The sequence below is a fragment of the Phoenix dactylifera genome, chromosome 6, assembly GCF_051530095.1.
Source record: "Phoenix dactylifera cultivar Ajwa chromosome 6, Ajwa_hap1_PhDact_Kaust_v1.1, whole genome shotgun sequence".
NCBI classification, from domain to species: Eukaryota; Viridiplantae; Streptophyta; class Magnoliopsida; order Arecales; family Arecaceae; genus Phoenix; species Phoenix dactylifera.
Window position 1 is genome coordinate 10,901,030 of NC_143195.1, and position 17,845 is coordinate 10,918,874.

Consider the following 17,845-nt stretch of genomic DNA (forward strand, 5'->3'; position numbering starts at 1 on the left):
CTATGACAAAGAACTCTATGCATTGGTGAGAGCATTAGAGACGTGGCAACACTACCTATGGTCAAAGGAGTTTGTTATTCACACCGATCATGAATCTTTGAAGCATTTGAAGAACCAAGGTAAGCTTAATCGAAGGCATGCTCGTTGGGTTGAGTTTATTGAGATGTTCCCATATGTTGTCCAATACAAGCAAGGTAAAAATAATATTGTTGCTGATGCGTTATCAAGAAGGTATATTCTTCTATCTACTCTTTCAGCAAAGTTTTTGGGGTTTGAACATATCAAGGAGTTGTACCCACAAGATTTTGAGTTTTCAACAGTTTTTGAAGCTTGTGAAACAAAACCTTTTGAAAAATTTTACAAGCAAGATGGGTACTTATTTCGGGAAAATAAGCTTTGCGTTCCGAAGTGTTCTTTACGTGAGCTTCTTGTCAGGGAGTCTCATGAGGGAGGATTAATGGGACATTTTGGTATTTTTAAAACTCTGGAAATTTTGAAAGAACATTTCTTTTGGCCTCACATGAAAAGAGATGTTGACAGAATTTGCAACAGATGTGTCACTTGCAAAAAGGCCAAATCAAGAGTGAAGCCTCATGGATTATATAAAGCTTTACCTATTCCTAGTCACCCTTGGACTGATGTTTCTATGGATTTTGTTTTAGGTTTACCTAGAACTAGAAGGGGAAAAGATTCAATTTTTGTTGTTGTAGACCGATTTTCTAAAATGGCGCATTTTATCCCTTGTCATAAAACTGATGGCCGTTCATATTGCTGAATTGTTTTTTAGGAAAGTTGTTCGTCTTCATGGTCTCCCTAAGACAATTGTTAGTGATAGGGATGTTAAGTTCCTTAGTCATTTCTGGCGAGTTTTGTGGGGTAAATTGGGAACAACTTTGTTATTTTCTACTACTTGTCACCCTCAAACAGATGGTCAAACAGAGGTTGTGAATCGGACTTTAGGTACTTTGTTGCGTGCTATAATTAAAAAGAATTTGAAGACTTGGGAAGATTGCATTCCTTTTATTGAATTTGCTTATAATAGAACTGTGCATTCTTCTACTTCTTATTCACCATTTGAAGTTGTTTATGGTTTTAACCCATTAACTCCATTGGATTTACTTCCTTTACCTGTTAACAAGATTATCAGTTTAGATGGGAAGAAGAAAGCTGAAAAGGTGAAGAAAATCCATGAAGAAGCACGCCAACATATCCTTAAACGAAATGAGCAAGCTGCTGCCCATGCCAATAAAGGGAGAAAGGAAGTCATTTTCCAACCAGGAGACTTGGTTTGGGTACATTTTCGCAAAGAGAGATTCCCTAGCCAACGAAAATCAAAGCTCAATCCACGTGGGAATGGACCTTATGAAGTACTGGAAAAGATCAATGACAATGCTTACAAGATTGATCTTAAAGGTGAGTTTGATATTAGTTCTACCTTTAATGTTTCTGATCTTTCTCCCTTTTATGCAGATCTTGATTCGAGGACGAATCCTTTTCAAGAAGGAGGGAATGATATGATCCAGCTCAAGGACTTTGACAAGGACAAAGAAGATGCTCAAGATGATGTGGAGATTCCAATTGGGCCAATCACAAGAGCTCGGGCCAAGAAACTTCAAGAAGCTGTCCAAACTTTATTAACTCAAGCCCAAGGAGAAGGTTCTAGTCCACATGAAGATTTGGACTTGAAGATGGTTAATATGTGGCAAGTCCATTTCGACAATATCCAGCCCAATTAATTATTTAAACATGGAAAAGAAGAGTCTAATCCTTTCAAATTCGGACTCCTCTTTATGGTGCATTTATCATAGGCTTTTGGAAGGCTGAAGGACATTTTTGAGGCTTGCAAATGAAGGATGAACCTAGTCAAAATGGTTGGGAGTTTTGCTGCAACTTCCCAAGGTTAATTAATTGCTGCCAAGACTACTGTATTCCTTTCATCTTCACCAACTTTCATTTAATGTTTTTTCTAGTTGGTTCAATGCACCCAAGGCTTGTTTTGCCTATAAATACTTGGTGTTTTCACTTGTAATCAAGCAATTCCGAAATATAATCTTTTTGTGAGAATTTTCTCTCTATTGTTCTTGTGTAGAACTTACGGTAGTTTCAAGTACAACCACTTGAACCTCCAACCCTTGATAATATTGGTTTCTGACTCTCTATAGTCACGGGGTCAATATTCCTAATCCTTTGATAATATAGGTTTCTTGCTCTTTATAGCAACGGGGTCTATATTCCTTTCCTTTTAACCTTTTTGGACGATCTGGGAATTGATTTTCCAAACTTTTGTTGTTGGGTCTCACGGCAGGTTCGTTGAGGTTTGCATCATATGGAATCTGAAGGAGGTTAGGAGGAGATGAGCGTGGGACGTTAGGTGTTGATGAAGAACGCTGTTTCGAACGGGATATGCAGAAGAAAGTCTGGGCGCATGGGATAATGATGAACTCGGAACAGGGGCGCTGGGATCAAGCCGGAAGAGAAGCTGGGATTTTAGTTGAGATGAAGACACGGGAGACTTGAAAATGATGGATACGGCTGAGAACAGAGGAGCTGGGCGTAAATCCGGATGAAGTCTGGATTCGGTTGAGGATGTGGATGAAGTTTGGGAGATGAATGTGCGATTTCCATTCAGCTGGGAACCTGTCCTTTCGAGATTATTTGGCTGGGATGAATCACGTAAAAGGTGGGATGGTGTTCTCGGCTTTGGGATGATACTCTGTTTTAAGATGCAGGGGAAGATGCGTTTGGATAAGGATGGGAGAGGTGAATAGCCGTGAGCTGGGATTTGATCTCATCGGAAGAGGAGTTCTGTCTTGAGGCAGGGAATGATTGGATGATTCGGCTGGGAGGAGATTTTTGGAATGCAGAAGGGAGAGAGGAAGATGAGAAGAAAGCCGTTGGGAGGAATGAAATCCTGAGGTTTGCTTAGATAAAGATGGATCACATTCGTGGATGGGAGATGATCCAGAAGAAGCGGGATGCTGGGAAAGCTGGAAGATGAACACTGCCGCGAATAAAAACAGGGAGGAGGATCTGGACATGGGAGGAGATGGGATAAAGATCCAAGCGGACGGTGGAATGTTTGAGAGGATTGGGATAAAGAGGAGATGAAGATGGAGAAGATACGTGGGGTGCTTGGCGATGGAGCTCTATTCCGAACAGAATAGCTGGCTGGGTGTAGATGAGGATGAATCGCGGGCTACTCGAATGCGGGAGGAAATCTTGGGACTTATCGCAGAAGAAGAAGAGGATCCGGGACAATGGAGCCCTTTGCATGCATTACGGGAGGAATGAAACTGAGTGTGGCTAGATTGGCTTGGGAACGAATGGGTTTAGGAATAGGGGCTGCATGACTGAAGACGTGTGGAAGACATCATGACGTGGCTGAGACGCGGTGGAAGAATCTCGGACACGGGGAGATGATGTATAAGACTTACATGTGGATGGCTTGCACGTGAAATTTTAGGAAGACTTTGAATGGCTAATTACGGATGTGATAAGAACTCAAATAGTACAATGTGGGAGATTTTGGGAGGGAAGGTTAAAACATAAAAGACTGAACTCGATTGGATGTGAAAGGAACAGATGAGTTGGGCTAAATCGGAAATCTAAGAGGATCTGATTCACGAGGTGCATGGGATTCGGGTTCTGGGATTATCCCAAATGAGTTTGACTCAACCTGCATATATTAGACTCGACCTGCATAAATTGGACTCGACCAATAAAATCAATCAAACTTGAATTATTTTAATAATTTATTAAAATGCAATGATGAAGGGGAATGCATTTTCTTTTGTTTAAATTTAAAATATATGCGTAAAAATAATGATAAGTGCTATGAGTAAGATATTAACTCATGCATTATTTAGCACTTATTATTAGGACAAAAGAGAGAGGCTTGTAAGAAAGAAGGGATAAGGGAGAGAGAAGAAGAGGCTTTTTCTTGGATGATCTTTAGAACCCCAAGGCACCTCCTTATTTATAAAAGATGGAGGGATGCATCATAAAGGGATGCATCCCATCCACACACCTCATCATGATGAGGCATGTGCCAAGAGAGGCATCCCATCATGATGGGGTGCTAAGGAGAATGGTGTATCAACTTCTTTCTCATGTTTCCCTCTTAAATCCTAATGATCCAGGGCCCAAATGCAGTGAACCAAAGCCAATGGTCCAGATCTAGGTGCCATCTAATGGTCCAGATCAAGGCATCATCATCCAGAGTGCCATCCAATGGTCCAGAAGCAAGATGCCATTATCGATGGTCCAGATTCAGGCGCTGAGCAACGGTCCAGATCTTTCATCCAGAGAGCCATCCAGTGGTCCAGATTCAGGCGTTGAGCAACGGTCCAGATCTTTCATCCAGAGAGCCATCCAGTGGTCCAGAATAAAGCGCCAACCAGTGGACCAGATCCTTCATCCAAGAAGCCATCCAATGGTCCAGATGAAGGCGCCAACCAGTGGACCAGATCCTTCATCTAGGGAGTGATCCAATGGTCCAGAAGTGAAGGTCCTATCAAACCCAATCCAATTGGGTTTAACCAACTTAAAGGAAACATTAAACCTAATCAAATTAGGTCTAATTAAAGCCAAATGGATTTCAACTCTTGGCTAACCCATATTAGGTCATGATTTAATCATATTAGATCACCCTAATCTAAGAATCAGATTCGAATTTAATTTGAATCAGGAGCTAGGGTTTGCAACACGTGCTAGCATGTTCATCTTACAAACATGATCTAATCCAATTAGACCCTTGATCAATTTCCTTGTGTGTGATCCATTGGGTTTCTTATCTTAGCCAGCAGTAGGTGCAGGTGCAAGTTGACCTAACCTGATTAGAATACCTCTAATCCAATTTAGGTTCAATTTAGTGCTAAATCTGACTTAGCAATCAGAACCTTTCTGATGCTTTGATTTAATCAAACTCTTTGATCCGATTAACCCACAAGACAAGATTGACGTCTAGCAATGTATCATGTGTACCCGAAAGATGAGGAATGTATTGGACAAATCCAAACATACCCTTCAGTGGCAAGTTACCGTGCAATTCAATCCCTCAGTCATACTACACCCTGAATGAGTGCATGAGTATGGATCAATATCAAACTCAATCACTTATTCATGTCTCTCTCAATCTTTTTTATGATAATTCAAACAATGAAATATTAGAAACTCTTTCTAATATTCATTTTGCTTTGATCAAAGGCTTCTTGAATCATCATAAGATTAGAGTAAGTAGGATGTTACCTTCTCTTACTAGAAGTGACTGATTCCTTGTTGACCTACTCACAACTTTCGTACAAAATCCACCATATCCAGAATACCCCGTACACAACGCAATGTCGTGAATGGGGGTAAACCAAAATATAGGTTCAAGTGCACAAGGTACCATGTGATAAGTGCTTAATAATCTATAATTTAGTTATTTTTCCATAGCACTTACCAATGTTCTTAAACTGATAAATACGTATTTTATCATGAAATTGAATGATCATTGAAATAAATTTAAAATATGGTAAAAAGTAAATAATTCTTTTCTTAAATCAGACTCTGAACTTGTCTCTCTCTTGTTTGCAATCTTTCATGAAAATTACAGGAAAACATATAAGGAGGAGATTGTGTTAACCCGGTTTGGTAACCTGATAGAGTTGTAATCAAGCTAAGGTTATAATTAAATGGGTTTTGGTCCTAATTAGATTGAAAGCTATAATTAATTATTTTTGTATAGGGAAAATGTTTGATTAATTTTATTAAGTCACGGTCCTGTTTTTAGTTTTGTCGAGTCCGGTCTGAAGCAGTTTAGCAAGAATTGAATTTAAATAACATTGGGCTCGAGACCAAGTTCAAGCAAATTAAAGATCATAACCTACCTCAAATCCAAAGCCAATTCCCAAACCAATCCTATTCCTTTCTCGCGACCACTATCCAAGCAATCCAATGGTTCAGAAACTCCCGTCTCCGCATCACGTTTCCAAACTAAGCAAAATAGAGGATGTTGCTGGTGGTCCAAACCGAGAACGATTGGCACAGCGGTGTGAACGGGGTTCCGTTTGGGTTGCCTTGGTTGGTGTTGATTGCGCTCCACCTTCCACCGGGAAACCTGCAAGCAAGCCTCGCACCACCACTGGGGTAGTGGGGGCCCTCCGACGATCAAGTCAGAGGAGATTGGAGGAGAAGGAGAGATAATAGTAGCAAGTAAGAGAATGCACTGGAAGTTCTTGCTTACCTCCCCCCTTCTCCCCCCAGCCGCATATATACCAGGCTGGGGGGTCCTTCTGGGGGGTTGGTCATCGTGTGGCACGATGGAGTTGCCACTGACATGGCCGTTTACAGGGCATCGTGGGGCAGCGCAGGGTACGGCCATGACAGGGCGTAGTGGAGCTCCGCTTTGTACGGCTGTTACAGGAGATCGTGGAGCAGCGCCGGATACGACCGTTGCAGGGAGTAGTGGAGCAGAGGGTCGCGGCGTGCTTCAGGGGAACAGCCTGTCGTTGTCGAGAGATTGCCGACTCGGGGTCGGATTGCTGGATCAAGGGGCAGCCGACTCGGGGTCGGGCTGCGAAGCCGAAGATATCCGACTCGGGGTCGGACTGCTAGATCAAGGGGCAGCCGACTCGGGGTCGGGCTGCGAAGCCGAAGATATCCGACTCGGGGTCGGACTGCTGGATCAAGGGGCAGCCGACTCGGGGTCGGGCTGCGAAGCCGAAGATATTCGACTCGGGGTCGGGTTACTGGATCAAGGGGCAGCTGTAGTCTTCTTGGGCGCGCGTGCCGGTCACGTGGGGCATGGTGGCTGAGTTCCCCCGTAACAGTAGCCCCCCACTTCCGAGCCTGGAACCAGAAGGGGAACGGGTGAAGGAAGTGATGCTTCGAGATTGCCGCCATCCCTCGGAGAGGCGCGCGCGCTTCGAGCTCCCCGCCTTCTTTATGGCGTATGGCGGTTGTTGCTGAGTTGTATGGGTCTCGGCCCTGAAACAATGAAAGTTAATGCAAATAGAGTTTCTTCATTTCACTTTCGTCCTTCTTTTTAACTCTTGGTAGCGTCTCGCTGACTCCCGACTCTTGAAATTCTTCTGGCGCTAGGCCAGGCATCTGAGGGTTAGGCCTCAGGAAATTCTTCCGGCACTAAGCCAGGCATCCGAGGGTTAGGCCTCAGAAAATTCTTCCGGCACTAAGCCAGGCATCCGAGGGTTAGGCCTCAGGAAATTCTTCCGGCGCTAAGCCAGGCATCCGAGGGTTAGGCCTCAGGAAATTCTTCCGGCGCTAAGCCAGGCATCCGAGGGTTAGGCCTCAGGAAATTCTTCCGGCACTAAGCCAGGCATCCGAGGGTTAGGCCTCAGGAAATTCTTCCGGCGCTAAGCCAGGCATCCGAGGGTTAGGCCTCAGGAAATTCTTCCGGCACTAAGCCAGGCATCCGAGGGTTAGGCCTCAGGAAATTCTTCCGGCGCTAAGCCAGGCATCCGAGGGTTAGGCCTCAGGAAATTCTTCCGGCGCTAAGCCAGGCATCCGAGGGTTAGGCCTCAGGAAATTCTTCCGGCGCTAAGCCAGGCATCCGAGGGTTAGGCCTCAGGAAATTCTTCCGGCACTAAGCCAGGCATCCGAGGGTTAGGCCTCAGGAAATTCTTCCGGCACTAAGCCAGGCATCCGAGGGTTAGGCCTCAGGAAATTCTTCCGGCGCTAAGCCAGGCATCCGAGGGTTAGGCCTCAGGAAATTCTTCCGGCGCTAAGCCAGGCATCCGAGGGTTAGGCCTCAGGAAATTCTTCCGGCGCTAAGCCAGGCATCCGAGGGTTAGGCCTCAGGAAATTCTTCCGGCGCTAAGCCAGGCATCCGAGGGTTAGGCCTCAGAAAATTCTTCCGGCGCTAAGCCAGGCATCCGAGGGTTAGGCCTCAGAAAATTCTTCCGGCACTAAGCCAGGCATCCGAGGGTTAGGCCTCAGGAAATTCTTCCGGCGCTAAGCCAGGCATCCGAGGGTTAGGCCTCAGGAAATTCTTCCGGCACTAAGCCAGGCATCCGAGGGTTAGGCCTCAGGAAATTCTTCCAGCGCTAAGCCAGGCATCCGAGGGTTAGGCCTCAGGAAATTCTTCCGGCGCTAAGCCAGGCATCCGAGGGTTAGGCCTCAGGAAATTCCGCTCGTTGGTCGGCCAAGGCTGGCGCAAGCCGAGGCGACCGGTCGGGGCTTCAGGCTAGTCTGCTCCCGGGATGATCATCGGGTTAGCCTGGCATCCGAGGGCCGAGCCTCGGGAAATTCCGCTCGTTGGTCGGCCAAGGCTGGCGCAAGCCGAGGCGACCGGTCGGGGCTTCAGGCTAGTCTGCTCCCGGGATGATCATCGGGTTAGCCTGGCATCCGAGGGCCGAGCCTCGGAAAATTCCGCTCGTTGGTCGACCAAGGCTGGCGCAAGCCGAGGCGACCGGTCGGGGCTTCAGGCTAGTCTGCTCCCGGGATGATCATCGGGTTAGCCTGGCATTCGAGGGTTGTCAGGCCTCAGGAAATTCCGCTCGTTGGTCGGCCAAGGCTGGCGCAAGCCGAGGCGACCGGTCGGGGCTTCAGGCTAGTCTGCTCCCGGGATGATCATCGGGTTAGCCTGGCATCCGATGGCCGAGCCTCGGAAAATTCCGCTCGTTGGTCGGCCAAGGCTGGCGCAAGCCGAGGCGACCGGTCGGGGCTTCAGGCTAGTCTGCTCCCGGGATGATCATCGGGTTAGCCTGGCATCCGAGGGCCGAGCCTCGGGAAATTCCGCTCGTTGGTCGGCCAAGGCTGGCGCAAGCCGAGGCGACCGGTCGGGGCTTCAGGCTAGTCTGCTCCCGGGATGATCATCGGGTTAGCCTGGCATCCGAGGGTTGTCAGGCCTCAGGAAATTCCGCTCGTTGGTCGGCCAAGGCTGGCGCAAGCCGAGGCGACCGGTCGGGGCTTCAGGCTAGTCTGCTCCCAGGATGATCATCGGGTTAGCCTGGCATCCGAGGGCCGAGCCTCGGAAAATTCCGCTCGTTGGTCACGCGCCTGTCGCTTGCCGCTCGACTAGATTTCTCCGTGGCCAGCTACGATCTTGTTTCTCCTCTTCTCCAAGCGTCGCCCGGGGAACACCAAAAGGGTATTAAATGCTAATTGAAGCGTTACCTGAGAAATCGGATCGCCAGTTGCTGCTTGCAAGGAGTGTCAGTTAAGCGGCCGCGATACGCGCGTTCTTCGAGGCGGATGCGGCCTGGGCGCGAGCAGAGATACGTGGGTGATGACCCAAAGATTGATTCAAAGTTTGATTTTGATGATCACAAAACCTTGAAGTATAAATACTAATGTTTGTGTTGCAAGGAGAAAGATATTTATTTTGCAAGGAACATAGCAAGTTGGAAGAATACAAGAAGGCCTCCAAAGTTCTCAAGAAAAGTTGGAAGAAAGCTACAATTCATTGGCCCAAGCTTCAAGTTCAAAGAATTCAAGTTGAAGGAGCAAATTCAAAGAAAAATTCAAAAGAATAGTCCTCGAGTCGACTCCTGGAAGTTTCGAGTCGACTCTGGCACTCTAGAGTTTCAAGGAACAGTGCTCGAGTCGACTCCGGGACTCTACGAGTCGACTCCGACTGAGAACAAACAAAAAGACAGAGAGTTGATTTTCTGCGCTACAGTGATCTCGAGTCGACTCCCAACTTCAGGAGTCGACTCCCAACTTCAGGAGTCGACTCCCAGCTACAGTGCCGGCAGACTACTATTCACAGATCAACTCCTGTTTCAGCCGAGTCGACTCCTACTTCAGCCGAGTCGACTCGAGCACGCTGGGAGGCATAACGGCTAGTTTTTTCTTGATTCCAACGGCTCTATTTTTGTCTCTAACGGCTAGATTTTTGTTGGGACTCCCTCTAAAGCTATAAAATCAAGAGAAGAGCTAGGGGAGAAGGTATGGAAGTGGGAGAAAACATTTAGGGAAGAGATTTGAAAGAGATTACAAGGAAAATCTTCCATAAGCACAAAAGGGCCATTCAAAGTAAAATAGAGAGAAGAAGAGCATCCAAGTGAATCCCAAAGCTTCCTCTCCATCCGTGTGCTGCCTCGGAGATCCTCTACTTCGTGCAAAATCAGAAGAGGGGGCAAGTGAAGAAGAAGCCGAGTTCCTCCATCTACAAATTAGTTTGAGGGCTTCTTCTCTTTTCTTTACTTATTTACATTTGCTATATTTGCTTATTTGAGAAGCTTGTATTTGATTTAAACTCTTGTTCTAATATCTTGTAACTTGATTCAATCAAGGGATTGAATCAAGGGGTTAAGGTTTGTTGGTGAGCCAAAGGGAAAAACCAACGTTGTAAGGTTGTGGTTGGTGAGCCTTTGGGAAAAACCAACCGGGTTGATTGTGAACCCGGAAAACAATCATTGTAAGGTTGTGGTTGGTGAGCCTTTGGGAAAACCAACTGGGTTGGATTGTGAGCCCGTGAAAACAATCCGTTGGTTCTAGTCGGTGAGCCTGTGAAAACTGACCGAGTTCGTTGTGATCTCGCAAAACAACAAGTTGGGTTGTGAGCTTGTAAAACAACCGACTGTAATCTAAGGGATTATAGTGAAATTCCCAAGAGGTCTTGGGGAGTGGATGTAGGTGCTGGGGTGCACCGAACCACTATACATCTTTGTGTTTGTGATGCTTTATCTCTTGTATTTCATGCCTTCCATTCATGCTTGATTGTGTAATATCTCTAGATTTGTTTCTATAGAGTTATAAGTGATTTGCTTAGCTTCCACTCCTCGAGAGCCGGAACGGCTCCGGATTCGGTGCGCCCGCCTTTATTGGAGCCACCCGCCTCGGAACGACCGGGGGGCCTCAGTTTGGCTATAAATATAAGTGCAGGCGCGGTGATTGGTGCCAAAGGGACAGAAGGGACTCTCTGGACGTTGGCGTGGCGCTGACAGGCGTCGCATTTCCGTACGTGATCCTTCGAGTCCTCCAACAAAGTAGGCCAATAATAGCCTTGCCTCATGATCTTGTGCGCCAAGGACCTAGCCCCCAAGTGTGATCCGCAAACGCCTTCGTGGACTTCGCCGAGGACGTAGGCTGCTTCCGAGGGGCGGAGGCACTTTAAGAGGGGGGCGGTGAACGAGGTCCGATACAGCCTCCCTTCATAGAGTACGTAGTGGGCGGACTTCATAACAAGTCGCCGAGCTTGATCTTCGTCTTCAGGGAGGATCCCTTCGGCGAGGTAGGCGACAAGCGGGTCCATCCAAGACGGCTCCGGATCAATCGCCATCACCGCTCCAGCCTCGCCAATGCTCGGGGCATCCAGGGTCTCCAGGTAGATCGCCCTCGACAAGTTGTGCGCGTCTGCGCTCACTAAGCGGGACAACCTGTCGGCCTTGGCATTTTCACTTCTTGGGACCGGCTGGATGTCGACACTGCCGAGGTCGGGAATGAGTGCTTGCACCTTCCGGACGTAATTCTGCATGGTCGGGTTTCGGGCTTCGAACTCCCCACGGACCTGCCCGACCACCAGCTGGGAGTCGGTGAAGACCTTCAGGCGCCGGATGCCGAGCTCCTTGGTGAGTTTGAGTCCCGTGACTAGGGCCTCGTAAAACAAAATATCAGCTGAGCTTCCACTATCCATAAGAACACGCCTTACATCATAGTTTGCCATAGTGAGGGAGATCACCATGGCGTCATCGTGGGGGGTCTGAACCCCCTTTACATCTTCATCACAAAAAGTGATTACATTACCGACCCTCTGCCTCTTTGCGACGGCTGCCCCTGACGCTTCAGTCGAGCCCCCTGCGTTCCTCTCGGGCCGGGGGCAGCCCCCAGTGATAGTATGGATCACGCCCGCGACGGGTCGATTCTGCTCCCGAGGCTCCGGAGGGGCCGGGTCGGCCGGACGCGAGTCTGCGGGGGGACGTCGGTCGTTCACATATCGACCGAGACGCCCTCGGCGGATGAGAGCCTCGATCTCGTCCCGAAGCTGGAAGCAGTCTTCGGTGTCGTGGCCGTGGTCCCGGTGGTACTCACAGTACGCCCGAGAGGGCCTCCTCCCAGGGATCTTCTTCATCTGTCTCGGGACCGGGAGGTCCTCCCGCCCCTTGATTTCCATGAGGATCTGGGCCCGGGGAGTCAGGAGAGGAGTGTACCGGTTGAAACGTCGGGGCGGAGAACGAGGGCGTAGGGCGCCGTGGTTCCTCGCCGGCGACAGGCTTCTGCGCCGACGTTGAGGCGTCGGGCTCCTCCTCTGGCGTGCCTCTTTTCGCCTTTTCTTCCCGAGCTTTGGAGGGATCTCGGCGGCCTCCTTGCTCCGGTGGGCGGCCGCCTCCTCGGCGTCCACATACTGGTTCGCCCGGGACAACAGCTCCGGGAAGCTCCGCGGCAGGCGTTTGTCCAGGGAGAAGGTGAGTCTGCCCTTTCGGAAGCCACGCTTCAGGGCTGAACGAGCCACTTTCTGGCTCAGGTTCCGGACTTCCAGCGTAGCCTTGTTGAAGCGGGTAAGATAATCCCGCAAGCTTTCTCCCTCGTTTTGCCGGACATCAAAGAGGGAGTCGGAGACCAGTCGCCGCCGGCTACTGACGGCGAAATGGGTGATGAAGAGGCGAGTAAACTGGTCGAAGGACTGGATTGAGTTAGCCTCCAAGCCGGCGAACCACGCCCTTGCCGGGCCACGGAGGGTCGCCGGGAAGGCCTTGCAGAGGAGAGGATCTGATGCTCCGTGGAGGAGCATAAGGGTCCTGAAACTCTCGACGTGATCCCGCGGGTCCGCCGCCCCGTCATAGGGCTCGATCGCCGGCATTTTAAACCCCGGCGGATTCGGGGTCCGCAGGATCCTCGAGGCAAGCGCCGGCTGGGAGGAGATCGAGCCCTATGACGGTGAAGGGATCTTTGGAGTGGCCCTTCAGGACCTGGAGTTGTCGGTGGAGATCGTCCACCCGCCGGTCCAGGGAGCGCGACCGATGGGTGGGCGACAAGGTGCACCGAGAGGGGGACCGACTGGAGCGCGGGTTCCTTGAGGACTGGGGGGTCTGGGAACGCGCCCGGGACCGCCTCTCGTACCCCGCGCAGCTCCGATGGGAAGGTCCCGGCAGAATGGACCGTGCTCGAGAATCTTCCTCGCGCCGGCGCTCCTCCCCATGGGAGAGGAAGGAGCGCGGGTTGAGGAGGACAGGTGAGCGCTCAGGGAGCAGCGGCTCCTGGGCCCGCTGCGGCGCCCGAGACATCACACCCTGCAGGTTCTGCACTGCCTCCGCGAGGGTGCGAACCTGCTGGGCTAACTGGTCGAACTGAGCGGCTTCGACCATCTGAATGGGGGGTGGAACGGTGGAGTGTTGCTGAGAATGTGTTGGAGACGCAGCGGCCCCCCGGCCGGAGGCGTGAGAGGTCCCGCGACCGGAGGCATTGGAAGCTCCACGACCACCTCGCCGTGCCATTACGATCGCTCTGAGATTCGTCCCTTCCTCTAGCGCCAACTGTTGCTGGTGGTCCAAACCGAGAACGATTGGCACAGCGGTGTGAACGGGGTTCCGTTTGGGTTGCCTTGGTTGGTGTTGATTGCGCTCCACCTTCCACCGGAAAACCTGCAAGCAAGCCTCGCACCACCACTGGGGTAGTGGGGGCCCTCCGACGATAAAGTCAGAGGAGATTGGAGGAGAAGGAGAGATAATAGTAGCAAGTAAGAGAATGCACTGGAAGTTCTTGCTTACCTCCCCCCTTCTCCCCCCAGCCGCATATATACCAGGCTGGGGGGTCCTTCTGGGGGGTTGGTCATCGTGTGGCACGATGGAGTTGCCACTGACATGGCCGTTTACAGGGCGTCGTGGGGCAGCGCAGGGTACGGCCATGATAGGGCGTAGTGGAGCTCCGCTTTGTACGGCTGTTACAGGAGATCGTGGAGCAGCGCCGGATACGACCGTTGCAGGGAGTAGTGGAGCAGAGGGTCGCGGCGTGCTTCAGGGGAACAGCCTGTCGTTGTCGAGAGATTGCCGACTCGGGGTCGGATTGCTGGATCAAGGGGCAGCCGACTCGGGGTCGGGCTGCGAAGCCGAAGATATCCGACTCGGGGTCGGACTGCTGGATCAAGGGGCAGCCGACTCGGGGTCGGGCTGCGAAGCCGAAGATATCCGACTCGGGGTCGGACTGCTGGATCAAGGGGCAGCCGACTCGGGGTCGGGCTGCGAAGCCGAAGATATTCGACTCGGGGTCGGGTTACTGGATCAAGGGGCAGCTGTAGTCTTCTTGGGCGCGCGTGCCGGTCACGTGGGGCATGGTGGCTGAGTTCCCCCGTAACAGAGGAGATCCTTGTTTTAAATTCATATATGCCCATTTTCACGTCAAAATAAAGCAAGAAAAATAATTTTTTCTAAAAATTACTGGAATCACTATTTAGGTGAACAGTATTCCGAGGGAACACTGTTCCGTGAAAAATACTGTTCATATGAACAGTGTTATAATAAAAAATACATATATATATAAGCCTCTGTTTATCTTCTTCCTCCCTCCTTGCATCAGGGCCGTCCACCTTCCTCCTGTCGATCCCGCATCGTGCCCACCGCGTTCATGCCATCTCCTCTTCCGGATTTCCAGCTCCTCCGCCATCACCACGTGCGGCATCTCCTCTTCCGGATTTCCAGCTCCACGCCGTGACCAGCGCCTCCGCACGGCTGCCATTCCGAGCATCTGAGACAGCATCGCATCCCAGCGTATCACGCCATGGATCCGACCACTTTCTTCTTCCGCTCCCCCCAGCATCCTGTTTCTCCGCCATCAGCCGGTGCAGCCTCTCTTCCCAGCTCCTCCGCCATCAAATCTCTGTGATTCAGCCTTCTCCACGATCATCGTCTGCCCAGCCGTCCGTGATCGGCTCGTCCAGCTCCTTCCGTCGATCCCGCGGCCATCTCACCTTATCTCGTCTGCACGTCAACCTCCCATCGATCCAGCGGCCAGCTCCATTGATCCGGCCATCTGCATTCAACCCGGCGCTCCACGGATCATGCTTTCCTCCCGAGATCCAGCCATTCGCCGTTTTCGCCCGCGAGCTGCCCTCCAGCATCACGCCCCGGAATCAGCCGCCCGTGATCTCTTCTCCCTTCCCGAATGAGCACACTGGATGACTATAAAAGCAGGGGGGCGTTCGGTGGCAAGGGGAGCTGGGGGGTTGTGAAAGAAACAGGAAACCCCTGTTTCGGCGAAGAGAAGAAGAGAGGTTCGGTTGGGAGAAAAAGAAAAGAAAAGAAAAGAGGGGGGGAAAGAGAATAGTTTGTGATATTTTGGGAATAATGGGAGGTGAAGGTTTTCTTTTGAAGATGGGAGGTCGTCCGGAAGCCATGCTCGGCTAAACGTCTAGTCTAGGGCTGGATGAAGCCCTAGCAATGTTACAGGGCATTGTAGTTCTTATTTTCTTTATTATTTTGGAGCTTGTTTAAATTCTTATTATCAATGAAAAATCCTTTTATGATGTTTAAACTTTGAGCATGCTATTTATTATTCATGTTGCTTAAAGTAGTCTAAGATAATCCATGCCTAGGAAGATGAGGTGTACTGCACCCTAGGTTAGCATAATTAAGTAGACACTTCTTGCTATACCGAAGATGGATTTTCTTAAAACTCTTTATACTTTTATTTTAAAAGGCTTGTAGCCAATATTGCATGCCTCTCCAAAAGATAAAAAAAATAAAGAATACAAACCCTGATGCAATGCTATGTGGTGGACTCCAAACCCTAGATCCATTTATTCTGATAAATTCTAATTCGCACTCATAGTTTAATTTAGTTAAATCAAGTTAGCAAATTCTTCTTCGTGATTTATTTTTAAAAGAAAAATAACTTATCTCCAATTCCTGTGGACCGACACCCGTAATCACTATCCTACAGGATACGTGCTATTGCGTGGTTTATTTTTGAAATTGAAATAACCGATCAATTTTTGGCGTCGTTGCCGGGGATTGCTAGCATAGTTATTTTTCCTATCATTAAAAAAAAATTGTTAATTAAAAAAAAAATTTCAAAAAAACATATATATATCTAAAATAAAATAAAAAAATTATTTTCTATTATTGTTACTTTTCTTATCTCCTTTTTCTCTTCTACTTTTTTTTTTTAATTTTTCTTTTGGTCTTATTTGATCAGGAATCGAAGAGGAGATCTGGGCTATCAAAAAGGAATGCTTTAGAGGTTTGCCTAAAAAAAATTTTAAATTGCTGGAGAAATTTTCTTTGGTAACCTCTAAACCTTTCTTATTTAAATTAATTATTAGCTTGAAATTTTGTGGTAATTGTTTGATTTTAATTTCAGCAAAAGTGTAAATGCATGCTTGATACACATACACAAATTAATCCGCACATAGTAAGGGCAATCACCCCAACAAGATAAGAGCCGAATTTCATCACCGGATTCTTGCCCAACTTAGTTGAACTCAATCTCACATAGTGTCACTTTAATTAAAATCAATTAGACGTTGGCTCCTAGGGACATTCGAGCTCAATAGGACGAAAATCACCGAAAGTTGCACCAATTTCGCTCTATGGCTTAGTTGATGTCTAGGCAAGCTTTGTCCCTATAAGGGAGACAGTTCATCTGTTCGAGGCAAGTGGGTTTTAAGTGGGATCTTTGCGAACGCATCGTGACCCCTCCACTTACATGGGAGCTTACCTGGTCAACTCGGTTCATTGGACCGGATTGGAGGCTTAGGTGCCCTCTTCAAACCAGTTAGGAGCTGTCTAGTGATTTTAGGACAAATACAAGAATTTATGTGTTTTTCTTTTATTGCATGCTTGATTGATCAAGTACTAGTGTATGCAAGGGAGTCGTTCTAGAGTACGTGACCTATTACCTTTTGACCCTGAAATAGAACGGACCCTTAGAAATATTCGAGCTGAGATCAAAACCTTAGAATCATTCCCACCCCCTGAGATGGCTGAAGAACAACCCAAACTCCTGAGGGAGTACTTTACTCCCACCATTTACACTTCCCCATCTTGCATTCGATTACCTGAAGTAGCAGCTGTACAATACGAAATAAAGTCTAGTGTGATCCAAATGCTCTCGTCTTTTTATGGGCTCACCAACGAAGAACCATATAAACACCTAGATGAATTCCTTGAGATTTGCACCACTGTCAAGATTCAGAACTTCACTGATGATGCTCTGAAACTTAGATTAACTTCACTGATGATGCTCTGAAACTTAGATTATTCCCTTTCTCCCTTAAAGATAGAGCCAAACAATGGCTGAATTCTTTAGAAGCTAACTCGATTCTTTCTTGGGATCAAATACAACAAGAATTTCTTAAAAAATACTTTCCCATAGGAAGAACGAACCAGTTTAGACGTGCCATTACAAGCTTCTCCCAAACTGAGGGAGAAGAATTTCATGAAACTTGGGAGAGATTTCGGGACCTAATCCGTAAATGCCCTCATCATCAAATACCTAAGTGGCAGCTAGTGCAATGTTTCTAAGACGTATTGACTGAACGAAACCGTCAGATGATCGATGCTGCATGCGGGGGGACTTTCATGTTTCGAAATGAGCATGAAGCATGGCAACTATTTGAAAATCTTAATGAAAACTCCCTCCACCATGCTTCATGTTCTCGTCAAGCACCCCCGAATTTTCAAAGAAAAGGGGCCATTTGTGAAATAAGTCGTTCTATGGACCTGTCTAGCAAGGTAGATGCATTGTCCCATAAGATTGACCAACTAATGATAGGAGAACATGTCGTTAGCTCTTCCCAAGCACAAGTATGTGCTATCTGTTCTAGCCCATCGCATCCTATTCATGAGTGCCCCTCAGCACCCCAATTCTTCGAACTCATGTAAGAACACATCAATGCTGCTCAAACACAACCCAGACCGGATAATGATCCATTTTTCAATACATATAATCCGGGATGGCGGAATCA

General features: G+C 48.5%; 1 non-coding gene across 1 annotated transcript; it reads right to left on the reverse strand.

Annotated features, from left to right (window-relative positions):
- Positions 1 to 17,265: 17,265 nt before the first annotated feature.
- Positions 17,266 to 17,371, reverse strand: LOC120106970 (small nucleolar RNA R71). The gene has a single exon (XR_005508956.3). It is a non-coding gene; the product is annotated as a small nucleolar RNA R71 (small nucleolar RNA).
- Positions 17,372 to 17,845: the final 474 nt, after the last annotated feature.